The 26,893-nt window shown below is 41.3% G+C and overlaps 2 long non-coding RNA genes across 2 annotated transcripts; both read right to left on the bottom strand.

The window, feature by feature from the left end:
* Positions 1–17,043: 17,043 nt before the first annotated feature.
* LOC119314493 lies at positions 17,044–17,824 on the bottom strand. Its single transcript, XR_005152331.1, has 2 exons — positions 17,561–17,824; positions 17,044–17,453 (listed from the first exon to the last, which is right to left on the bottom strand). It is a non-coding gene; the product is annotated as an uncharacterized LOC119314493 (long non-coding RNA).
* An 8,463-nt stretch (positions 17,825–26,287) lies between these two features.
* LOC119314492 lies at positions 26,288–26,893 on the bottom strand. Its single transcript, XR_005152330.1, has 2 exons — positions 26,779–26,893; positions 26,288–26,684 (listed from the first exon to the last, which is right to left on the bottom strand). It is a non-coding gene; the product is annotated as an uncharacterized LOC119314492 (long non-coding RNA).

The raw sequence follows: 26,893 nt of genomic DNA, 5'->3' as shown, positions 1-26,893 counted from the left end.
GGGCAGATGGGAATTTGTTAATGTCCAGTTGTAGAAAACCTGAAGTTGACCTTAATTAAAACACATCAACCGCGTGTGTAACCGTGATGGTCTCTTCTCGGCGGGGTCTGGGAAGTGAACACGGTGTTGGAGTTATGCTTGACGTAGGTTGCTCTAGGATCACTTCTTGATTATAGATTCTTGACCGTGCTTTTGCCTTCTCTTCTCGCTCTCATTTGCATTGTGAGCCACCATATATGCTAGTCGCTTGCTGCAGCTCCACCTCATACCTTTTACCTTACCCATAAGCTTAAATAGTCTTGATCGCGAGGGTGTGAGATTGCTGAGTCCCTGTGGCTCACAGATACTTCCAAAACAAGTTTGCAGGTGTCAATGAAACCATACAGGTGACGCAACCAAGCTCAAGGAGGAGCTCGATGAAGATCTTGTCCTTTGTGTTTTTTCGTGCTAGTTGATAAGTAGTGGAGCCCAGTCGGGACGATCGGGATCTGTGTAGCATTTGGGGTAGTCTTCTTTCATTTTGGTTCCGTAGTCAGACCTTGATTGTATCTGGTTGATGTAATGTTATATTCATGTATTGTGTGAAGTGGCGATTGTAAGCCAACTATGTATCTCTTTCCCTTATGTATTACATGGGTTGTGTGAAGATTACCTCACTTGCGACATTGCTTTCAATGCGGTTATGCCTCTAAGTCGTGCTTCGACACGTGGGAGATATAGCCGCATCGAAGGCGTTACAAGTTGGTATCAGAGCCTTCCCCGACCTTAGGAGCCCCCTGCTTGATCGAATCGCTGACGTTATTGAGTCTAGAAATGTTTTGAGTCATTTAGGACTTATATATATCGGAGAGTTAGGACTTCTTTTTACTCCTCGGTCCCTTCATCACTCTGGTGAGGCATCCTACGTAGAGTTTTGACTCTTCTCTTCTCAAATTTCACTAAAATTTTTTAGGATCACGCGGGTATCTTGGAATCGTTCCGATGGTTTTGTGACGAGAACATTGTTCTTGGTGCCTCCTGACATTTAGGGGTTGTGGCAGTGTCCCGGGGAGTTGAGCTCTGAGGTGTTGTCATCACAATTTTATCGTTGCAGTTCTGGAATACCTGAGTTTAGTCTCACCGACATCGAAAATCTCTTTTATGCAGTTGTTGGTGAGATAACCTCGACGGCACCCAATACTGGGGCGGGAGTTCAGGAGTATTGCCATAACTCGTATAACGGATGCTTCTCGAAGGTTGAGGTAAACGATTTTCGAAGGTTTCTTGGTTATGTGTTGAAGGATGGATACAGCTGGATGTAAGATTTGTTAGTTCTGGGTGAGATATTATGCTTCCCCTGTATCCCCAACACCTGATTGCATAACCAGAAAATTTCGAGAGTTTATAAGTGTGAATTCAAGTAGCTCCTAGGATATCTTTCCGAAAGATGTATGATATGAAATTGGGGTTCGACGTCTAGTGGTCCGCCTATCCACGGTTGGTTTTATAGTGGTCTCGTTGTGTCTTAAAGAGTCCTTGGCTATGCCGACTTGGGGACGCTTCGTATGCCATGTGCACTGCCTTGTACATGATGGTGCTGTATGATCGAGCCTGTGTAGGCCCCACCACGAAAACTTCGGATGAAATCTCTATCATATGTTTGTTCCGGCTTATTCTGCAAGCCAATCCTTTGTTTTGTTTTGAGTTGTGGTATTCGAGTTGCTTTAGAGACAAATGTTGATTCCATACCTTGCCTAAGCGGTATTCTCATGTTCTTATGTGATACTAATCCTTCTCGATCATCGAGTTTGTCATGTCAATTCTATTCAACCGGTGTGATTCTCTTCAAGATGATCCTATCATTTCAACATTCGCAAGATCCAATCTCAGTTTTTTTTCAACAACGTTGTTCGTTTCATCCGTATTCAAGTTGACTTTGTTTTCCCTCCCTCCCACCCTTTTTCTTCAAGGACACATATATCTTATTAAAGTATCCATTTTATTCATGTGAAGACTCTTCATTCTTGTCTTTGAATGTTCTTATCCGGTGATTCTCATGAAGATACTAACGGAGCCTCAAGTTCGTCACTCTTCACTCATTTTCCTTCTCCGGTGGATTCAATTCAAATTTCGGTATTGAGCATTGTCTTTTCTTTTTGTCCAATGCTTTTCTTATGCCGGTGCACCTCATAATCATTCACTTCTCGCCATCCATTTGTTCTGGAGTGCTGAAGATATCTCAGAAGATTCACGTTTTCATTCCCGATTCGTTCAAGTTATTTTGAGGTTGTTATCTCTTTCAAGTCATTTAACTCAACCGGCGCAATATCACTTTTAAATCTTTTCAACGGTGTTTCTTGTCAGTAGGTCCTAACCCACAGGTCTTTTCCTAGGATTTTACCTGACTCTTCTAATTTTTACGGAGTTATTCTCAAATTCTTTTCTAAAGTTTGACGTAAGAATGATTTATCATCAGTCAAATGTCTTTCTCCAAGATCGGTTAAATTCTTTTCATCATTGGCTCAACCTTCCATTTTTCATCCCGGAGTATCTCAACAATTTGGTGGTGTTTCTCATCGTCATTCTCAGATTTTGAAGACCGAAGAAGAGTTTCTTTTAAATCTTACCCCATTCTCTGCCATCATCCCATAATTATTTCGGTTGTGAGAATTTCTTTTCACCCATCCGGAGTAATTCAGAGTATTTTCAGTTTGATTCTCCGAAGGCCATCAAATTCAGGTTTATTCATTCTCAGCTTTCAGTTATCATTCTCCAATCTTACCGGTGCATCGTTCAAGTGATCTCTAATCAATTCGTGATCTCTTCGTTCTCATGTATCTAGATTGTCTCAAGTATGTTCGTTCATTTGCTTATTCTTATCGGTGATTCATCCTTTTACTTCATTCGTGTTCAATTCTTACGGTGGTTCGTTCAAGATCCCTCTTTATACGTTATCATATCAATTCACTCGTTTCTTCCCAATCCTACCGGTGGTTCGTTGAAGACCTTCTCAAGTTTATGCTATATCACTCGTAATCCCTTCTACGAGAATAAGTAGTGTGCCAAATCCATTGGTTGTCATCAATTTAATTTGTGAAGGATAAGCATAATGTAATTCTTATTCTTCTTTCATCGAGTGAATTCAATTCCTTATTCCGGAGGTTCATCATATCACATTCTCGGTTCGAGAGGCTGTATCTTTTCTTTTCCAAGAGTTCCAAGGTCTCGCAATTATTTTATCACGGACATCCATCTAAACCATTACAAGGTTTCACCTTGTGTTTTTAACTTCTCTTTCCTTCTGTTTGATCATTCTTTTGTTTAAGGGAGTTCCTCATGAAGGTTCTACATGATGGTTCATAAAGGATTTAATTCCTTCTTCAAGTTTTTCATCGAGATTCTTTTCTAAGAAGCTCAAGCTTTCTTCATATTGTAATCCAGAGTGCAATTCTTTCTTCCGTATCATTGGAAGTGGTACTAAGTCATTCTTGATAATTTGAGTTCATGTTTCATGATTCACATGTTGTTAAGAAGGAGGTATCTCAAATCCACTAATCTCTTCATTGGAGTTATCTTGGGTTATATTTCACCTAAAACCTTCCCTAGGGAATGTTGCTATTTATGGTGTTTACCGGTGATCCAAGTTTCCTCCTATTCTCGTGATGAAAGATGTTTTCATCTCTCCGTCGCTCTCAAGCAAGCAATTGTTTTCGTTTGTGGCAGGTTTTCACCTCAAGTTTTTGAGATGTTTTCCATAAGCCCTCAACAAGCCTGTTCTTTTCATTGTTGATTTCCCAACAACTCCATTCAATCCTTCTTTTTAAGGATGCTCTCTCAAATTCATTCGAGGTAGAACATGTTGTTTTCTTCTCCGTTCTTTTCTTTGCATTCTTTCATTTCTTCCGGAGGCATTGCGATGTTGTTCTTTTCAACCGTCATCTCATGTTGTCTAAGATCATGTCCTTTTCATGCTTATCCATTTAACCGGAGTGTTGTGTCCTCTGCTCAAGTTCTTTTCATCTTGCAAAGTCTTCCATCCCTTCTCAACCAGAGTGTTGCCCAAAGTTGTTCTTCCTTGTTCCTCTTTGCTAACGGAGTGCTTTCAACTTCATTTATCTCCGTTGTATTCTTTTCTCGAAATGTCTTAACCTATTCAAGGTTCTTTGGTTTCACTCGTTTGTCAAAGGAGCAACTTAGTTTTACCTTTTCTCTCTCTCTCTCTCTCTCTCTCTCTCTCTTCCATTTTTCCCTCCGGTGCCATTCTAGATCTCGGGACGAGATCCTCTCGTAGTGGTGGAGTGTTGTGACGCCCCGTGACCGATGTGCCAGGTGTCTTCCAGTTATTCGTTGTTGTTGCCTTATCTTTCGCTTGCATGTTGCATCTTGCCATGTCATCATCCGCATTGCATCATCATGTTTTCAAAACTAGCATCCGTCCCGGTCTCCTCGTTCCGTCCGTTGTCCGTTCTGAGCCCAGACACACTTGCACGCGCCCGCGACATGTCCAAAATATTATTTTATAAGTGGCCGGAAAATATTCTCGGAATGGGATGAAAGTTGGCGTGTGGTCTTATTATAGTGTAGATAGACCGCCTGTCAAATTTCATTGCATTCAGAGATCGTTTGTTACCCCAACGGATAAATATAGCGGCAATAGTAGTCGGTCTTTTCGTCGGACGTTTTCGGTCTCCAGAAACCGTGCCGTACTGCATCTCTCCTCTCCCCTCTCAGCCTAACCCTCCTACACAGCCCATTTCCACTCATCCTGCAGCCCACCTACTCCATCCTCATGACCGGAGCCATCGGATCGCGATCGGAGGGTCCGAAAACCCCCTAAACCCCCTAACCCTAGAACCTGCCCTATATAAACCTTCTCCCCTTCCATTTTGGGCAGCTACCTACCCCCCCTCCTAAATTTCCGTGCCCCCAATCATCTTCCAGCCGCCTCCCACATCCTCTCCTCGAAATCCGGCGCCGGCCAACCCCTCAAGTGCCACTTGGCGCCGCCCAACTGGCCAGCTGCCATGGGTCAGGCGCTCTCCACCTCTCCCATGGTGCCACGGCGCCCAACCACCTCCTCCCACCGCCCTGGCCCTGCCAGGCCCATCCGCAGCCCGTCCCGGGCCGAGATGGGCCCGAGCCGCCACCTCCCGTCCAGCGCCCTGGATCCCTTGCCTGCTCCAGCGTGCGCGCCGCCGCCTCCGATCCGGATCGGGAGAGCCCCGATTCCCTCCCTCGCGTTCCTGCCGTCTCCGCCGTCTGGCCTCCCGCCGGCGACCACCGCTGCCATGGTGAGCCCCGACCTTGCCGTCCTTCTTCTCCCTGCCTACCGAGCTCATCGCTCTCTCCCTCCCGTTCTGCAGGATGCCATGGTGCCGCCGGAGTCCGCCGTTGACGCCAGGAACGGAGAGTCAGCTCCAGATCCGACCTTTGGAGCTCGGCCTCAGCCTCCTCCTTGCCTCCTCGACCCCCCCCCCCGGCGACCCGCCTTGCCAAGCCACCGCCGCCACCATTGCTCTGCTCAGGCTCGAGCTGAACAGCGGTTCGATCCCCTGCCTCTCCTGCTTCGTGGTCGCGTTGACCAAGGCCCAGCCTACCCTTGGCCCATCCGCGCAAACCTAGCAGCCGCGCCAGATCCGCTAGGCCAGCCGACCTGCTAAGGCCCGCGGTGAGCAGCCCAGTTCTTCTTAGATTCAGCCCATAGTTGTTTTTTTTCTGTGTGCTACGAATTTGTCCATTTATCCTGAGACTGCAGTTTTTACAATATAGCCCCTCTAGTCCATGCATATCGTAACTCTCAATCCGTGCATCATATGTAAAAACTTTAAATATGAAAGATTCTTAAGATTTCATCTAGTTTAATAATATGCCACTTTCATCCATGTTTAAAATGCTTAAAATAATGCTTGCTTTAATTTGCTCCTATGCCATGCTAAAATGCTTTAATTCATAACTAAATAACCGTAACTCGGAATTTAATAATCTTTATATGTAAATGGGGTGGAAAAATGCCTAGTTTAACATGGTGCATTCATCTTGTATGTTTAACAACCCTAAAATTGTGTTTAGGGCAGAATAGTACCATTACCAAAATTATGCACATGAGGAGTTTCCGGACTTGTTGTTTTGTTGTTCCGGCCTCATTTAAACTTGCCTAGATAGATAGTTTCATTATGCTTCACCTCTTGCCATGCTAACAACATTTAATCTTGTTGGGTACATAAACGAGAGGGAACTAAATTAGTCATGTGGTGTTTTCTTCAATATGCAACTCCGTTGCATATCGAGCTCCACTTAATTTGTAGAGTTGTTTGTGCATTTTGCCATGCCATGCCTCATTAAACCGGACATGCATCATACTTGGTTGTGCATCATGCCATGTCCATGTGTTGTTTGTTTACTATGTTGTATGCTTCTTTCCGGTGTTGCTTCTTCGGGTTGGTTCCGATAACATCGTGTTTGTGAGGATCCGTTCGACTACGTCCGTTTGTCTTCTTCATGGACTCGTTCTTCTTCCTTGCGGGATTTCAGGCAAGATGACCATACCCTCGAAATCACTTCTATCTTTGCTTGCTAGTTGCTCGCTCTTTTGCTATGCCTATGCTATGATACCTACCACTTGCTTATAATGCCTCCCATATTGTTAAACCAAGCCTCTAACCCACCTTGTCCTAGCAAACCGTTGTTTGGCTATGTTACCGCTTTGCTCAGCCCCTCTTATAGCGTTGTTAGTTGTAGGTGAAGATGAAGTTTGTTCCTTGTTGGAACATGGAGATGTTGTTCCTTGTTGGAACATGTTTACTTGTTGGGATATCACAATATCTCTTATTTAATTAATGCATCTATATACTTGGTAAAGGGTGGAAGGCTCGGCCTTATGCCTGGTGTTTTGTTCCACTCTTGCCGCCCTAGTTTCCGTCATATCGGTGTTATGTTCCCGGATTTTGCATTCCTTACGCGGTTGGGTTATAATGGGAACCCCTTGACAGTTCGCCTTGAATAAAACTCCTCCAGCAATGCCCAACATTGGTTTTACCATTCGCCACCTAGCCTCTTTTTCCCTTGGGTTTCGCGGACTCAAGGGTCATCTTTATTTTAACCCCCCGGCCAGTAATCCTCTGAGTGTTGGTCCGAACTGAGCTGCCTGCGGGGCCACCTCGGGGAAACTTAAGGGTTGGTTTTACTCATAGCTAGTCTCATCTGAGTGTGCCCTGAGAACGAGATATGTGCAGCTCCTATCGGGATTTGTCGGCACATTCGGGCGGTGTTGCTGGACTTATTTTACCATTGTCAAAATGTCTTGTAACCTGGATGCCGAGTCTGATCGGAATGTCTTGGGAGAAGGAATATCCTTCGTTGACCGTGAGAGCTTGTGATGGGCTAAGTTGGGACACCCATGCAGGGATTTGAACTTTCGAAAGTCGTGCCCGCGGTTATGGGCAGATGGGAATTTGTTAATGTCCGGTTGTAGAAAACCTGAAGTTGACCTTAATTAAAACACATCAACCGCGTGTGTAACCATGATGGTCTCTTCTCGGCGGTGTCCGGGAAGTGAACACGGTGTTGGAGTTATGCTTGACGTAGGTTGCTCTAGGATCACTTCTTGATTATAGATTCTCGACCGTGCTTTTGCCTTCTCTTCTCGCTCTCATTTGCGTTGTTAGCCACCGTATATGCTAGTCACTTGCTGCAGCTCCACCTCATACCTTTTACCTTACCCATAAGCTTAAATAGTCTTGATCGCGAGGGTGTGAGATTGCTGAGTCCCTGTGGCTCAGAGATACTTCCAAAACCAGTTTGCAGGTGTCGATGAAACTGTACTGGTGATGCAACCAAGCTCAAGGAGGAGCTCGATGAAGATCTTGTCCTTTGTTTTGTTTCGTGCTAGTTGATCAGTAGTGGAGCCCAGTCGGGATGATCGGGGATCTGTGTAGCATTTGGGGTAGTCTTCTTTATTTTGGTTCCGTAGTCGGACCTTAATTGTATCTGGTTGATGTAATGTTATATTCATGTATTGTGTGAAGTGGCGATTGTAAGCCAACTATGTATCTCTTTCCCTTATGTATTACATGGGCTGTGTGAAGATTACCTCACTTGTGACATTGCTTTCAATGCGGTTATGTCTCTAAGTCGTGCTTCGACACGTGGGAAAGTAGCCCCATCGAGGGTGTTACACTACTGTATTCCAACTTCTCTATGGTTTATAAACTATTTTACTAGCCATAGATTCATCAAAATAAGTAAACAACACATGAAAAACAGAATCTGTCAAAAACAGAACAGTCTGTAGTAATCTGGATCAAACGTATACTTCTGGAACTCATAAAATTCTCAAATAAATTGCTGGACCTGAAGAATTTATCTATTAATAATCTTCAAAAATAATTAACTAAATAGCACTCTCCAAATAAAAATGGAAGCAATTCTCGTGAGCGCTAAAGTTTCTGTTTTTGACAGCATGATCAACAAGACTTTCCCAAAGTCTTCCCAAAGGTTCTACTTGGCACAAACACTAATTAAACACATAAAACCACATCTAAATAGAGGCTAGATGAAATATATTTTTTACTAAACAGGAACTAAATTCAAGGAACTAAAATAAAATTGGGTTGCCTCCCAACAAGCGCTATCGTTTAACGCCCCTAGCTAGGCATGATGATTTCAATGATGCTCACATAAAGGATAAGAATTGAAACATAAAGAGAGCATCATGAAGAATATGACTAGCACATTTAAGTCTAAAATGCTTCCTATGCATAGGGATTTTGTGAGCAAACAACTTGTGGGAACAATAATCAACTAGCATAGGAGGGCAAAACAAGCATAACTTCAAGATTTTAAGCACATAGAGAGGAAACTTGATATTATTGCAACTCCTACAAGCATATATTCCTCCCTCATAGTAATTTTCAGTAGCATCATGAATGAATTCAACAATATAACCAGCACTTAAAGCATTCTTTTCATGATCTACAAGCATAGAAAATTTACTACTCTCCACACAAGCAAAATTCTTCTCATGAATAATAGTGGGAGGAAACTCAACAAAATAACTATCCTGTGATTGAAAATTAAAATCAAGATGACAAGTTTCATTGTTATCATTATTCTTTAAAGCATACGAGTCATCACAATAATCATCATAGATAGGAGGCATGCTTTCATCATAATAAATTTGCTCATCAAAACTTGGGGGACAAAAAATATTATCTTCATCAAACATAGCTTCCCCAAGATTGTGGCTTTGCATATCATTAGCATCATGGATATTCAAAGAATTCATACTAACAACATTGCAATCATGCTCATCATTCAAATATTTAGTGCCAAACATTTTATAGATTTCTTCTTCTAGCACTTGAGCACAATTATCCTTTCCATCATACTCACGAAAGATATTAAAAAGGTGAAGTGTATGAGACAAACTCAATTCCATTTTTTTATAGTTTTATTTTATAAATTAAACTAGTGATAAAACAAGAAACTAAAAGACTCGATTGCAAGATCTAAAGATATACCTTCAAGCACTCACCTCCCCGGCAACGGCGCCAGAAAAGAGCTTGATGTCTACTACACAACCTTCTTCTTGTAGACGTTGTTGGGCCTCCAAGTGCAGAGGTTTGTAGGACAGTAGCAAATTTCCCTCAAGTGGATGACCTAAGGTTTATCAATCCGTAGGAGGCGTAGGATGAAGATGGTCTCTCTCAAGCAACCCTGCAACCAAATAACAAAGAGTCTCTTGTGTCCCCAACACACCCAATACAATGGTAAATTGTATAGGTGGACTAGTTTGGTGAAGAGATGGCACTACTAGGGAAAAGGCTAGCAGCAACGCGGGTTTTGTGCTCACTAGTAGCGCGGGTAGGTGCGCTACTAATAAGGAGCTACAGCTATTGCTTAGCAGTAACGCGTGCCCGCACGCGCTACTGCTAATGTAACTACTGGCAGCGTGTTTTCTCGCCGTCGCTACTAGTATTATTTTTTATTTTTATTTTTAGTGTATTTATGCGCCATAGGACAAATATTGGTACAATACCAGTTATGAGGTTTACATCATTATGTCCATAACAGTGTGTCAAATGAAGGTGGATTAGGTTCAAGTGGAGGCAATATGTGGTGCATGTCAAAAGTATACTACTAATCCAAACTTGATCTAGTTTGGACTAGTAGTACTTTCGATGTGCACCATATGTTGCCTCCACTTGAATCTAATCCGCCAGCACAAGCTATTTAATCATCATCATAGTCATTACCACCAACAGTATTTATTTAATCACCACTAACGCTAGCTAATAATAATCATCATAGTCATTACCACCAACACTAGCTATTTTATCATCATAGTAATAGTGTAGCACATCATCATCCTCAAACTCATTTTTAGCTAGCTAATCACTCCTGCTGCTCTCTCTTAGGTAAAATAACATAAAACATGTGTAGCTCTCCTCCTTGATCAAGTTGGAGCATGCAGATGAACATGTCTCCTAATCGTGGGTAGCGCATCTGTTTGCTGCCCCCTAGTACTTCTCTGCGCTCCCCCATCACATATTTGGTCCAGTCTTGCACTATTAAGCATCCGTCGCTAATCTTGAATGCACTAAAGTAATCTGTAGGATATCTTGGCCGTAGGCTAATAATACTCATGGTACCTTTAGTCTTGATCTCATAAGGCACAACATTCATCGGGAGTCCCTGTTGAAGAACATCGTATGGTAACATACTTAGCAATGAAGTTTAGCTTCAAAAATAATGTATGGAAAAGATGCACTGAGGACAAATAGTAAAAATCTTACCATCCTTCCTAAATAGATGTGACCGTAGTTCATTACGAACACTATTGGTCGCACATTTTCAGTACTAACATTTCTAAATGCAGGAAGAAAATTTGTCTTGACAGTATCAAGATCCTCAAGCCATGAAACATAATGACTTAGCTCCCCGCAGTTGAGTTCAGCCTCGGGACAGTAGTAGGTCCTGTCTACCAAGCCCTGGATATGTTTGCTTGCACCGAAATAAGCTGACAATACAAATTAGTTGTCAACTATTTTTGAATAAACAATATCAAAGACATAAATATGGTTGAGAAACTTACATAATGGTATAACTGGAGGCGTCTGCACATCGACACAGATGTCGGTATTACCTTCAATATCATCTTCCGGACGAATATCAAAGGTGATAACCATATCAGGCTCAAATGCATAAGTCTTGCATAGTGCTCGCCATGTTTTGCATCCAAAATAGGTGTAGTCGTCTGAATTGTATAATTTTGCGTGGAAAATATAACCATGTCGGTCTTCAAGTAACTTTCTTTACCTCCATAGTATGACTGAAACCTATCTTATCAAATACAAAAACTCTTGCATGGCAGGGGATACGCTAGTACAATAGTAAAAAAAATATAAGTTAAAGCAAATGAAGCAGATGTCATGCTTAATTACGAAAAAAGACTTGTCGTTGTGACTTACTGTATCCACTTCGAAGTTCTCGTCCAGCTTGATGCTGAAGCTCCTATCATCATCTAGGAAGATTCCGTCGCACAGGCCGCGCTCGTCTTTGCAGTATTTGCAAATACCGGAATCCTTTTCGTCATCAGACATTTCCTATGTTCATAGTTAAAACATTAATTGAAAATCGATCAAAGACAACTACCAGGATACTCAACACACAAATCCGGGGCACTAGATATTTCCTACATATTCTGGCACAAGTCATGCCAAAATTCACGGAAAAATCCGGCATGACCTTTGCTAAAATAGGACATATCGAGCGCCTGAAATTTGCCGGAACGGAAATGAATCAACACTCCAGCAAAACAAAGGCCACTCGGAGGTGTAACCTGCAAACATGACCGGCCACTTGGATATTGAGCAACACAAGATATACATTTCAAAATGTATTATAGGACTCAAATTAGCATGCATTCAATAAGCAAAAGTAAATCATCTCATGCGTCCGTACATCATCGAATAGTATCACTAATACATCCCAAATAGTGTCATACATATAACATCACTAATACAACTAAAACCCTAGCACACGACGGGTATCGGCGCGGGCGGTGGACACCACAGAGAAGGAACCATCACGGGATCATAGCTCCAGTGAGGTCCCTGGAGAACCTGCCAGGTATTGGAGAACCTGTGCTCCAACGCAAACAAGTAGCGACGGACGTGCGCGTCCTCCTCACTGACACGGTGACGCACCACCTCCGCGGAGTCCTCGAGCCTCTGGACCGTCACTGGCCCATGCGACCGCCACCAAAGAAGGTTCGGGTCAACGACAGGCTGGCTCCTCACCAACCTGCGCCCCCCGGTAGGTAGCGCCTCCCAGTACCACCCCGGCGGAGCCCAGTCCCGGACATGGCCCATCTGGTCAAACAGGTGTCGTCCTCCGCCGACTTGACGACGAGGATGCGGGATAGGCATCGTCCACGTCGACGCGAGAAAAATTGCTTTAACTAAAAAAATAGCAACAAGTTCTTACTAACTAGTTCTATTAATTCAACTGGTTCTTACTAAAAATAAACTTACTATAAATAAAAATAGCAACAAGTTCTTACTAACTAATTAGTACCTAGGAACTACTACCCTAATTACCATCTAATTTGATAAACCTAGGGGTGGAAAGTGGTAGCGGATATTCCAATTATCCAACTATAAAGTGAAATAAGTGGTCAAATTTTACTCGTTTTATGATTCATCTTAGAAATTTGATTCGTTTCCACACCCTTACATGAACCCTAACTCATTTGAGCCGCATCCGCATATGATTCGTTTCAACCCTGTCCTTCATCGTTGCTAGCCATGTTTCCTACGATTAAATCTAGTAAATTAATTCTAGACCTAATAAAATGAATAATGACATACAAAAGGCCTATGTTTTGTAGGAACGTTGACTCCTTCCTGGTGCGGCAAATCCCGGGCACTCGATATGTCCTAGTTTGTAGCACAAGTCATGCCGAAATTCACAGAAAATTTCGGCATGACCTTTGCTAAAAAGTGGAAAAATCGAGAACCTGAAATTTGCCAGAACGGAAATGAATCAACATTCCGGCAAAACATATATAGGCCACTCAGCTTCATTCAAACAACAAAGCCACTTGGGCACAAACAACATGACCACTTCAATGAAAAGATATAATCAACAATAAAAGTCTAGGAAGGGATCGTCTTTAAAATAAAACTTGCCTAAATAACCTAGATAATTAACCTAATTAAACTAGTTAACCTGACTAGTTCTCTGTCAAAGCCCTAACTAAAATTTTGCACTAACCTAGGTAATTAAACTAGTTAACCTAACTACTTCTCTGTCAAAGCCCTAACTAAATTTTTGCCCTAACCTAGATAATTAACATAACTAAACTAGCTAACCTATGCATGAGAGAGAGAGAGGAGGGGTGGGGGCTTACAGAGGATGGCTCAGTGGTGGCGAGGGAGGCAGGGGCGTCTCCGGTGACGGCGAGGGAGGCAGTTGTGGCGAGGGAGGATCCGGTGGCGTTGATGAGGCTGCGTGGCTCCGTGGCGTTGGGGGCGGCTCCGGTGGCGTCGACGGCGCACGGCTCTGGTGGCTCCGGGGACGTCGACGTCGGCAGGAGACAGCGACGAAGTGGGGCGACGACGAATCGGGGAGACGGCGGCGGGGTGGGTCGAGAGATTTGGGGGACAAGTGGTGGCCGGGGGGGGGGGGATTGGTTTTTTGGTTAAGTCAAAACTAGCGGTAGCGCATTTCGCAGAACGTGCTATAGCTAAGGTAGCTATAGCACTTTTTCCAAAACGCGCTACTGCTATACATATGTAATTTTCTCTCTTTTTTATTTCCTTTTCTGTTTCTATAGCGGGGGTCCTGGAAACACGCTGCAGCTGCATTAGCTACATCGCCTCTTACTAACACACGCTACAGCTAAGCCTTTCTCTATTTTTTTGCCTTTTCATTTATTTTGCTTTACATTTTATTTTTTTCTTTCTCCTTTTTCTGTTTCTTTCATTTTCATTTACTTTTCATTTTATTTTATTTCCATTAGCAGTAGCGTTGTTACAGGGAAACACGCTGCTACTCATGTCCTAGCGGTAGCGCGCTTCCTGCAAGGCCGCTACTGCTATGCGTAGCCCATCGTTCCAGAAATGGGAATATTAGAGTAGCGCTTTTACAGGCACACGCGCTACTGCTAGAATCGTATCTGCAGCGCGGTTTATTCTGAACCGCTACTGCTATCTAGCACTAGTGCCCTTTTTTAACCCGCGCTGTTGCTAAATTTCTGTGTATAAGGTTTTCCCTAGTAGTGTGGTGATACAAGGGGTATATGGATAGTAGATAATAGTATTTGTAATATGAAATTATAAAAATAGCAAGGTAACTAATGGTAAAAGTGAGCGTAAATGGTATTGCAATGCGTGGAAATAAGGCCTAGGGTTAATACTTTCGCTAGTGTAAGTTCCCTCAACAATACTAACATAATTGGATCACATAACTATCCCTCAACATGCAACAAAGAGTCACTCCAAAGTCACTAATAGCGGAGAACGAACAAAGAGATTATGGTAGGGTACGAAACCACCTCAAAGTTATTCTTTCCAATCAATCCGTTAGGCTATTCCTATAAATGTCACAAACAGCCCTAGAGTTCGTACTAGAATAACACCTTAAAACACAAATCAACCAAAACCCTAATGTCACCTAGATACTCCAATGTCACCTAAAGTATCCGTGGGTATGATTATACGATATGCATCACACAATCTCAGATTCATCTATTCAACCAACACAAAGAACCTCAAAGAGTGCCCCAAAGTTTCTACCGGAGAATCACGACGATAACGTGTGCCAACCCCTATGCATAGGTTCCCAATGTCACGAAACCCGCAAGTTGATCACCAAGACATACATCAAGTGGCACGTGGTTTCCCATTGTCACCATAGATATCCACAGCAAGACATACATCAAGTGTTCTCAAGTCTTTAAAGACTCAATCCGATAAGATAACTCCAAAGGGGAAACTCAATTCAATACAAGAGAGAAGAGGGGGAGGAGAAACATAAGATCCAACTATAATATCAAAGCTCGCGATACATCAAGATCGTGCCAAATCAAGAACACGAGAGAGAGAGATCAAACACATAGCTACTGGTACATACCCTCAGCCCCGAGGGAGAACTACTCCCTCCTCGTCATGGAGAGCACCGGGATGATGAAGATGGCCACCGGTGAGGGTTCCCCCCTCCGGCAGGTTGCCGGAACTATGTCCCGATTGACTTTTGGTGGCTACGGAGGCTTCTGGCGGCGGAACTCCCGATCTATGTTGCATTCTGGAAGTTTCATGGTATATGGACTTATATAGGCAGAAGAAACACGTCAGGGGAGCCACGGGGGCCCCACGAGGCAGGGGGCGCGCCCTAGGGGGGTGGGCGCGCCCCCCACCCTCGTGGGCAGCTCCCGTATCTTCTGACGTGGGGTCCAAGTCCATCAGGTGTGTTTCCTTCCAAAAATAACTTCTCTAGTTGATTTCGTTCCGTTTCGACTACGTCTAATATTCCTTTTCTTCAAAACACTGAAATAGGCATAAAACAGCAAATCTGGGTTGGGCCTCCGGTTAATAGGTTAGTCCAAAAAATAATATAAAAGTGGATAATAAAGCCCAATATTGCCTAAAACAGTAGATAATATAGCATGGAGCAATCAAAAATTATAGATACGTTGGAGACGTATCAGAGAGGAACAAGAGAAACGACTCAAAAGCATTTACTTTGCATCATTGTTACACGGAGCTTGATGTACATGACAAGTGGACAATAAGAAACCTTGAAACCACACAGAAGAGGCAAAGGCTCAACACCAGTGTTGATGATGATGATTTGGTAGGTAATCCATCCACTCCTCATGTGTGTCCGGATGGATTGAAAATTGCAAAGCATGAAGAATGGTTGTGTTGGAGCATACAAGGAAGAGTTGATTGCGATGGTGGGTGTTAAAAGGGCACTGGTGGCCGATCGGGAGGAGGAGAAGATGACTTGTTTCTCTGAGATGAAATTGATGGAGGAGACAAAATAGAAGGAAAAGGTGATAGCCGAGGAGATAAAGGTGCTAGTGGAAGAAAATAAAAAACTTGAACTTTAGTTGACAAGCCTTGAAATTAAGGTTGCGGAGAACAAAAAGATTGAGAGTCAGGAACAAAAGTTGCATTGGCGGCCGAGGAGAAAAGGAATAAGAGGGTGGCCGAGGAACATGCAACCATGTGGATGGATCCTAGTAAGATGGACGAGAAGGCAAGGAAATATTGGGAGTTTAATCATGGCGACATCTTGGCTAAGATATGTGCTGGTAGCAGCAATGGTGGTGACGACAATAGTGGTGTCGCCGCTGACAACGCGAGTGCGTGAAGCCCTTGTGAACTATGATGGCATTTGGTCCATCATGTGTTGGTGGTTTTTTGGAATGGACTTATTCATCATCGCCTTTTGGCACAAATTATGGTTATGTTTAGTTGTTTGATAGATCCGTCCAAGGTACACTGGAATGCATGTTTGGACGACAATGCCTTAACTAAGCATAAAAATTGAAATAAATTGCCGTGCAAACAGAGAAATAAATGATCATACATATTTGGGTTTATTTAAGTGGCCAAATAGGAAGGACCAAGGCATCCAAAATTTTCTCTTTAACCACACCAATTTTGGTCCATTAATTATCGTTAAGGCCCACACATCGCTCTATTGCCTAATAAATATGACTTTCCCGTAGAGATCCATAGTGGGTCACATGTATGGCCAATCTCCTCTTCAGTTAATGCATATATTGGAAGGAAAATAGAATTAAGGAAGAAGCACGAATGATCTGGATTTGCTTAGAGGCCTAAGATAGCTAAACTGGACAAATAGTTCATTGGGGTGTGTGCTATTGTAAATAGCTTAACATGCCTTTAGTTTAATTTTCATCAATAGCAAAATAATAGTTCCACTTAGAAAAGTTATGTATGTATACTACTACTAATTTATTAGTAGCTCGTCGTCCAGTTCTTAAGCTTGAGACCACTTGACTCCGACTATAATAAAATTATATTTCCACCATTCTCTCAAAAGTCCAAATTGGTATACATAAGCGAACAATATATTTTAACACTTTGAAGCATGCCAACTTATTTCACAATAGTGAAATTATTCTTGTAACACAACAACAACAACAACAACAACAACAACAACAACAACAACAACAACAACAACAACAACAACAGATAAGGAGGTGCACTAAAGTCACCATGGCATGCTCGTATCCCGGACCTCCAACACTTGTTTATTGATCAACGATGGTGGTGGTGGTGTCAGGGGTAACACCACCCCTATGTTTTCGTTGGGGACTGGTGAGGGAGGGTTCTTCATCGGTGTCCTCTGCCCCAAGCGCCTCGCAGTCCCCATCCCAAACACCTTTCCCCCTTCATGATGCAGCCCATCTGAACGACCCCACACACCAATGTCGCCACCTAGCATCATCATAGTAATTACATCAACACACACATCCATACATATGAACAACAAATCCAGGATTTGGAAACATCCAAAGGGAACTCAATTGCGCATATAGATATACCTGGAGCATGATGCAGTGGGTCATGTGCGGCGGCCATGCATGGATAGGAAGACATCAGTGGTAGGAGGAGGATGAGGACGGCAATGACGAGAAAACATGTGGCTCTCTGTGGGTAGATCATGCCGTCTAGAGGGGAAGAGTTGGGTACGATGAGAGATCTGGAAGGCGAAGAGGAAAGAGAGGGGAAATTGCATACACAATGATCAGAGTAGTTAACACATCTGTTGCCTGTGAAGCTGCAAAACAAGGGGAGGCATTGGAATAAATAGGGGGAAAGGGTTGGGAGAAAACTAAAAAGTAAAAAACTTGCACGTAAACCAAATAAATATGGTGGTTCGAGTCGGTAGCTACAAGGGATAGACAGCGAGAGAGAGAGCTTGCTTTGTGCGTGTTGTGAGTTGTTCGTTGTCCTATAGCAACGCTCTTAAATTCCCTACCAGCCAGTAGCATGGATACAATTTTGGCTCTGCTCGTCTTGCGCGTGTTGACCATGCATGGCTAGATGTACGTTGATTGCACTTCCACCCTGGTGATACACTCCCTTTGCCAATTGTCGTGTAGCCCTTCCCCTTCACATCTCTCACGCGGCGAAGTGAATCAAGCCGCGAGCCCACGATTAGGTCAGACCAAAATTCAATTTAGCCCGCCAGAGGCCCATAAACTTTGTCATTTAATCAATGGATACACTATTAACCTTATTTTTTGCCCCCTAAAAGAAGGGTTGACTAAAAATAGAGAAACTGGGAAAAAAATCTTCCATACAAAGTGTCAGAAAACAACATGACTCCAACGTTGTACTTGCAAAGATAATGCTAAAGGTTTGGAGTCGTTCAAGTTAGCCTCTGGGCAAAGAAAGAGCTCCCGCAGTTCCCCGATGCGAGCGTGGGTTTTCCTCCCCTTCTTCGGCCTCTTTAATGGTTTTCTTTATTCTTTCAATAGTTTTCTTTATTCTTTCAATGGTTTTCTTTGCTTCTTTAATGGTTTTACTGGCTTTTCTTTTCTTTTTCTTCATTTTCATTATGTTTTTTGTTTCTTTCTTGATTTTCACTGGTATTTCTTTATTTCTTAGTTTCTTCAGTTTTCTTCGATTTTCTTTCTTTCTTTCCTGGTTTTTCTGGTCTTCTTTGTTTTTTCTTTATTTATTGATTTTTACTATTTTTTCATTCTTTTGCATTGTTTTCTTGGTTTTTATTTCCATGTTTCTTTTTTTGGTTTTATTGTATTTTCGTTGTTTTTCCTTTACTTCTACTCGGTTATTACTATTTTTTCTTTGCTATTATTTTTTGTTCAAATTTTATTTTCTTTTTCATTGGTTTTCTTCGCATCTTTTTTGGTTTTCATCGGCTATTTGCTTTTATTTGTTTCTTTCTATATTCTGGTTTTTTAAGGTTTTCTTTTGATTCATTTTCTTTGTTTATTTCTTGGTTTCATCGGTTTTATCTATTTCCATTTTGCACTGTGTTTTTGGTTTTTCATTTTCTTTTGTTTTTGAAATGTTTTTTTCCATAGGTTTCCTATTTGATTTTCATTGTTTTACTTTTTTCTCCAACACATGTTAAGTTTTTTACTACAAATTCAACACTTTTTGTATACATAAAAACTATTAATATTTTAAAATGCATAAGAAACATTTTTCGAAAACATATATTTTTTGTGTCTACCTTTTTCCATGCACATTTTACATTTTGGTATATATAATACATTTCTCTAAGACACGTTTACCATTATTAAATACAAGATAATCATTTTTAATACAACATTTATATTTTTTGAATACATGGTAAAAAAAATTCTATACACATTTTAAATAGTTTTCAAAAGATTTATTAATATTTTTGATTAAAATATTAACACTTTCTTAATGCACAATCAACATTTTTTCTATACACATTAAAATTTTTCCTAATATTTAATTAAAATTTTCATGTACAAGATTAATATTTTTAATACATGGTCAACATTGTTACTATGCACATTTAACATTTTTTGCAATGCTTTATTAACATTTTTCAAATACTTGATTAACATTTTCTATATATATTTAATATTTCTCAATTGCACGATTAGAATTTTCAGATCACTTACTATATTATTATTTTGCAATATATATTTTTAGGTTTTGATAAGTTTAAACAAAATTAGAAAAAGAAATCTAGAAAATGAAAACAAAAAATGTGAAGATAAAAACAGGAAAAATAAACAAGACTTAATGGGCCGGCCCATCTAGTGCTGTTCTTACGTGATGGTTCCAGGCGCCCGTTGTCTCGCTTTAAGCGAGACATAGTGGCATCCATTGTATAGCACATAGCACATATCACTACAATTTGTCGATCCATCCACAAGCCCGACCTGTTAGTACACCGATGCATGCGGCGCGGGCTGAGTTTTCTCTGTACATAACATAACTACGGCCAATGCCTCATGACACAGAACTACAGAAGGTTCTCGTCTTTTTGGATGGCGACTCAAGGCAGTTTTCAAAAATCATTATTGGTAATGTTCGTGCGGGTGAAAGAATTCTACCACGAAGAAGGTGTTTCCAATAGATTTTCGATTTTCTTAGATTTTCGATCCAAAACAGTGTACCTGTAATTGTTATGAGTATGAATAAAATTACACGTGTTTGTAAAAAAAAGAGGATTGTGAATTAAGCATACATAGAGTACGTATTGTGCTGTCATCTTTGCTAATTAACATGTGAATGTCATTTCCCTTCACCTTAATGACCTTCACGTCTCTCAACTTTATCATAAGTATTGTGTAGGCATCTTTGCTAGATTTGAAACAAAATAATGAATTTAAAATTTTGCATGTATTTCAAAGTGAATTTCAGAAATGTTCAGAAATCTAAAAAGTGTACATGTTTTTCAAAAAAATATTAGAAAAAAATGGTCATGTGCAAATTTCAAAATGAAACATGAAACTAAAAAATGTTCATTGATTCTAAAATAATGCACATAAGTTTTCACATTATTATCTATTTTTTTAAAAAAAACTTCTCCCCTGAAGCAAATCTGTGTCTCCCGGAGAAGGATATTTGTGCTTCTCATGGAAGCATTATTTTTCGCGCGAGAAAACGGTGCAAAAAATCTCTAAAACCTAGGGAAAACCGGGCAAATAATTGGTGACTTTTCACCATCTATTCTCTGTATAGGTATTTAACGCTGTTTTCTAAATGTTTTCCGTGAACCAGGCTGGTTTGGTTTTTTGGTGTTTCTATCTGTTCCTTATCTATTTTTTTGTTTGGGGGCTCTACATTTTTTATTTTGTTCCTTTATTTTTCCTCATTTTTTTATTTCTCTTCTTCTTTTTTGTTTAGTTTCCCCTTTTCCTTGTTCTTATTTTTCTTTCATTTCTTCTGGTTATTTTTCTTCATTAGCTACTTAAATATATGTGCCATTTAAAAAAATTGGTTTTGCCATGTGTTTTAAAATGTTAATGGTGTAACCAAGAAAATTATGGTGTATATTAAAAATATATTCATTGCGTATTGTGTATTAAAAATGTTTATGGCTTATTTAAAATGTTCTTCTTTGTATTAAAAATTCCTTGTGTACTAATTAGTGTTCATCGTGTACTAAAAACTGGTTTATTTACATTTTACTGAAAAGGTCCACCATGTACTTTTAAAATGTTCATTATGTATTAGAAATGCTTAATATTTAATAAAATGGCCATTGTGTTTCAAAAAATTATTCGTCAAGAATTAAAAAAGTTGCCACTTAATTAAATCTATTCTTCTCGTACTTCAAAATATTCGTCAACTAAAAAATCATCCTTTATTAAAAAAAGATTTGCCATGTAGTAAAATATTTATTGTGTCAATATTCATCATGGATCTAAAAAATGTTCACCATGTGTTAAAAGGGTTCATCATGTATATGAAAATGTTTGTCGTGTATTAAAAGTATATTCACCATGTGTCTTAAAAATGTTACAGTGTATTAGAAAATGTTCATGACTTATTAAAAGAATATTTGAAATTTATTAAAATTTTATGTTTTATTTGTAGTGTATGAAAAGGTAGTTATCATGTATTAAAACCTGTTATCATGTATTTACTAAATGTTTATCATGGTAATTAAAAGTTTTCAGACCGTATCAAATGCATTTTTAGAAAAAGAGTATTATACATCATTTGTGGTGTTGTTTTTGCACTCTATGTGTTGAAGTTGTGATATTATTGAAGTTCCATTACTAACCTTTTTTCTTTTAATACACACTTACCCCACATAGCTATTTGCACACATGTTTTTATGAGAAATACCTAGAGTTTCATTCACACTGGCCAATATTGCAGGTCCAATGCTTTGGATCCAAGATACAACAAATTACGAAGTAACTCGTACAACTAAGAATTACAATAAAATCTCTTTTATATGGTATCAATCTTTGCAAGATGAAATAGTGCCAAGACTTTCAGTAAAGAGAGTGCAATTGAAGCGGAGCAACGATACCGCCGCTCGTTTACCCGCACAAACTTGGTTATCAATAAATGTTTCTGAGAGCCCCTTGAGTCGCCCGTCTAAAAAGATGGGAAACCATAAATGGTGAACATACTTGGGCTGGGGATGATTCCCTAGAAGTGCAAGACGTCGAACCGCAAGATCCTCACTATATTGTTGATGGAAGATTTTAACTCCACGAAGAGTCAAAGCAGAAAAAGCAACATGGCGCACTAAAATAAACTCAGTCGATCTGAATAATCGACTCTGCAAGGACACAAACCTTTTTGGCTCCATGGAATCGCCAAATAAAGAATGTAATGTTTTTCTTTGCAAACATACAACGAGCACCGGTAGATGTTGACGAAGACCATATGATTCTTGACGATCTGATGTCCTCTCACCTCTCGGCACCAAGATGACTGAAGAAGGCGAGGGGACCAAAGGTATCCTGCCAGTGGTTGTTGTTCGTCCAACCCTAGCTAGTGGAATAGGTCTCAGTTCAAGCTACCCACCTTTTAGGCTAACGACATTGCTTGATCATACGTGGACCTACTTGCTTTTCGACTCGTGTAGGTTAGGATGATTGTGAGGTTTCAAAAGATGACGTAGGTTGCTTCAAAGTGAATAGAAACCACCCCTTAAATGTCTACAAAAGCCGGTCATAAGATTCCGAATGAAAGATTTTCCAAATATCGAGGACCTGTATAAAAATAATAAATAAGTAATTCTAAGGCAGAATTAGGCACTTGTAAATTGTAATTTCCTTGGCCAGCCCACACGCAATGATACCAAAACATCAGACAACCAAGCATCATACACACATCTACCCTAGGATGCATGCATAGTTGTTGTTAGACTACGATGCATGCCTATTTTTTGCTAGGTGTTTCCATGCTATTGGGGTTCTACACGTTCTTTTTTTAATAACCAGGCATTTAAGGGTTTTGGCACAGTTTTACGTATAATGCGGGTTGATTTTGTTTTCGGAAATAAATAGTACGTACACCATGCCCCTCTTTGTAACATTCCTCAATAGAAGGGACCCACTGAAGATCAATGTTGATGGAAAGCACTCCAAATAATGCCTTGCGCGGCAACTTGGGGTTTGTCGTGCAAAACGAGCTCGGGGAGGCAGTGGCTATATGTGTGGGTCATATCCAACATATTTAGAGTCCCCAACTCAGTGCTAGGGCATGATTGCAGCCGTGGTCGAGATATACTTCCTCCTAGTGAAGCGAGCCATTAGTGATAATGACCATGATAGATCGCTCAGTGGTGTCCTCTTTCAGGAAATAAAAAGCTCTGTCTGGTTTAATTTTTCTCGTTTATTCATCATTCATTCTTCTAGAGAATGTAATAAGGCAGCATACTTTCTAATTGCACATAGTGCAAGCCTGGGGCAATATCCTCAGCCGCATGGTCCGAAGCTGCGCTGATTTTGTACTCATTTTGGTCACCAGTGATTCTACTGGGCGACGAAGATCTAGTTTCACATCTTAGCATGATTGGAACGCATGTACATGGTGGTAAAGGTTAACTTTGTGGGCCCGCGGGTGCGGTTTCGGGGGCATAGGTGATATTCAGCTAGTGAGCGATGCTAGGACACCTACATGGTTGTTGTTGGACCGTGTTGCTTAGTTTTGCTAGGTGTTTCCATGTTGTTGGGGTTCTACACGTTCTCTTTTAATAACGATGCATTTATAGTTTTTGACCCAGTTTTCTCTATATAGTGAGTTGATTCTTTTTTTTGAAAATAAGCCCTACTTACACCCTACCCCTCTTTGAAACATTCCTCAAAAAAGGTACTACGCCTGGCTATCTCAAACGGGGACATGTTAATTACGTTAGATTCTTGGATTACGAATGCAATCAAGCCAACTACTCTTTTAGTTTGGGTTTGTAAGACTAAATACAAAACTGAAGAAAATCAAGAATATAGCGTAATGAGGATTTGTAACCTAACAACAATAGAAACCCCAAAATCGAGAGAGAGAGAGAGAGAGAGAGAGATCTTTATTGACTTGGCTCTCTCGACTAATAAATCAAAACAAACGGATACTATGTTTGGTTTACCATCATTGGAATTGCATTGCTAATGTAGAAACAACAATGATACTATCATATCTAAGAAAAGTCTTTTTGTAAAAGAAATAGTAGAACTCACTCCCTTTTGTGTAAGGCCCATCCAAAAAATTGGCACTTTCATTTCTAAGCCTAGTGTAATCTGTTCCTTCATCGCCAATGTTGTTATTCTTTTGATGTGTTGTTCTGTAACGTTGGTTTGTTGCTAATTAATTAATACAAAATGCATGGGTTCATTACAAACGAGAATTTTATTCCCCAATGTGTGTTGGGTCTTGTTGGGTGATAGAGATGGTTGTATCGAGAGAAAACGAACCGCCTGATGCATAGTCGTTTAAGAGTCATCGGATTGGGGGTCGGGGGGTTCATAAGTCAGAAAAGGCGGGAGGGAGGGAGGGCATGGAGAAAATCGCGCAACACGTGGGGGGAGGGAGAGGGAGAGGATGGATCAGATCACACGATTAGTTTTTTGTGACGCTCGTATCATGAAATGGGTGCTGACTGTCGAAATTAAGGAGAAAGAGGAGAAGATTGTCGCTTTAGATCCAGATTTTTTGGAAAAACTCTGCATTGTTATGAGATGACTTAGAAATGTGCTTGTGACAAAACAAAGGGAAGAGAGTTTATTTTGGCAATGGTTATCTATTGTCTTTTTTATTCTCCATGCTGCTGAGAAACCGTCCAAGACTGGTCAGTGTCTGCAAAAAATTAATTAATGGCCACTATTCTTTGATGGACGGAGGAGAGGGGAGGCGCGTGGGCAGCCGATGCGTCGACGTGCCCTTGCCGGGATTGGGGTCCGGCGAGGGAGGCGCCTTCAGCGGCGTCCTCTGCCCCAGGCGCCTCGCAGCTCCCACACCCAGCAGCGTCCCTCCATGGCGCAGCCCCTCCGGTCGACCCCACGCGCCGGAGCCGCCACCTAGCACCATCAACACCGAAATCTAATCAATCATCCATTCGTGCATGCATATGCAGCAGAGCAGACTAGCTAGGACCCGGAACACCCAAGCGAGGGAAATCTCTTGGCACTCGATCGTGCGTACCTGGAGCATGCCGCGGCAGGGGATGCGTGGCGACGGCCAGCAGGGGCAGGATGACGGCGGCGGCGACGAGCAACCAGATGGCCATCCTTCGGCCCATCAAGCCGCGTGGGCGGATCACAGTCAGGGACGGCTTCAGCTGGCGAGATCACGGGTTCACAGCTCGAGTAAGCTAGCTAGCAAGCACTCCACTGAGACACTGCTTGCTCCCTGAGAGGCTGTGACTATCTCTGCCTGCGGGTGTGAGATTGTGGGCTGTTGGACGTACAGTTATGGTGTTTTGACTGGATGAATCCTCCACCAGGGGCGCTGGATATTGCCTCGAAGCATTCGCAGCCGTTTCTTCCTGTGCTGGCTCCCTCGTGATGCACCCGTGAGTAAGCGAGGCATGCAGCTACATCTTTTTCATTTATGAAATGCTTTTTTTAAAGATGGTCCAAGTTAATATGAGCCATTAATTTTGCCCAATCCAATGGCTCGTATGTGTCTAACCTCTTGGGAGGTAATAAGGATCAATTAATTCCTTTATAAGGTCAATATACGGACTTTGCACATTACATAAATAAGGAAATATAAATGATTACTTCCTCAATCAATTCCTCTATTTGTACTAAATCAGCGACACTTATTTTTTATACGGAGGGAGTACATCTTAAAAGCGCCACAATTAAAGTGAACAAAAAATATATATATGCTAATTACTACAATCTTTTTATCTTCAACTTTGAGATCCATTACTTCTTCACAGATTGAGTTTTTTTTTTCATTTTTATTAAACGCAAAAACGTTGGTAAGATATACACACGATGTAAAATGGATTGCATATTCATCAAATTACTACTATTTGATTAATGTTTTAATGGTTTTCTCAATCTTCTTGACAATTTTTTCCTAGAGCCGATACAAATATTAGTATAAGATAGCGTAAAGTTTGAAAATATTTTTGTGTGTACGATGGTTCTTGGAGAATGATTACAGATTGGCAAGTATCATCGCGTGCCCGCGCGGAGCCCCGGCGCTATTCGTCAGTCGACGGCAGCAGTAATTACACCCGCTAGTTTAATGTTCATCATTACCAAAAAAAATGTTTCACACAGGAAAATTATATATGTATGCTATAATTAACTTATTACTATCTAGTCGACCGGATCTTAGCATGAGACAACTTGCCTCTGACTATATTAAATTTATTTTTTCCGTCATTTACCTCAGAAGTCCAAATTGATATAGAGAAGTGAACAATACATTTTAAGACTTTGAAGCATGACAACTTATTTCACAACAGCAAGATTATTCTTCTAACACATTAGTAAGAGACTAGAGGTGCACGGAAGTCACCATGGCATATGCTCGTGCCCAGACTCCCAACACTTATTAATTGATCGGCAGCGGCAGCAGGGGAATCACCACCCCCGAGTTTTCATTAGGGATTGGTGAGGGAGGATCCTTTAGCGGTATCCTCTGTCCCAAGCGCCTCGCGGCTCCCATCCCTGACACCTTTTCCTCCTTGACGATGCAGCCCGCCAGTTTGACCCCACACACCAGCGTCACCACCTAGCATCATCACCATAATTACATCGATGGGCCCATCTATACATACAAAGAACGAAGCACAAATCCGGAAACAACCAAAGGGAACTATATGTACCTGGAGCATGATGCGGTGGGCCATGTGCGGCGGCCACACATGGATAGGAAGCTAGCAGGAGCGGGAGAAGGAGGACGATGGCGAGGACGAGAAAACAGGTGGCTCTCCGTTGGTA

Source organism: Triticum dicoccoides, chromosome 6A (genome assembly GCF_002162155.2).
Source record: "Triticum dicoccoides isolate Atlit2015 ecotype Zavitan chromosome 6A, WEW_v2.0, whole genome shotgun sequence".
Classification (NCBI taxonomy): domain Eukaryota; kingdom Viridiplantae; phylum Streptophyta; class Magnoliopsida; order Poales; family Poaceae; genus Triticum; species Triticum dicoccoides.
This window is presented reverse-complemented; position numbering and strand designations above follow the sequence as displayed.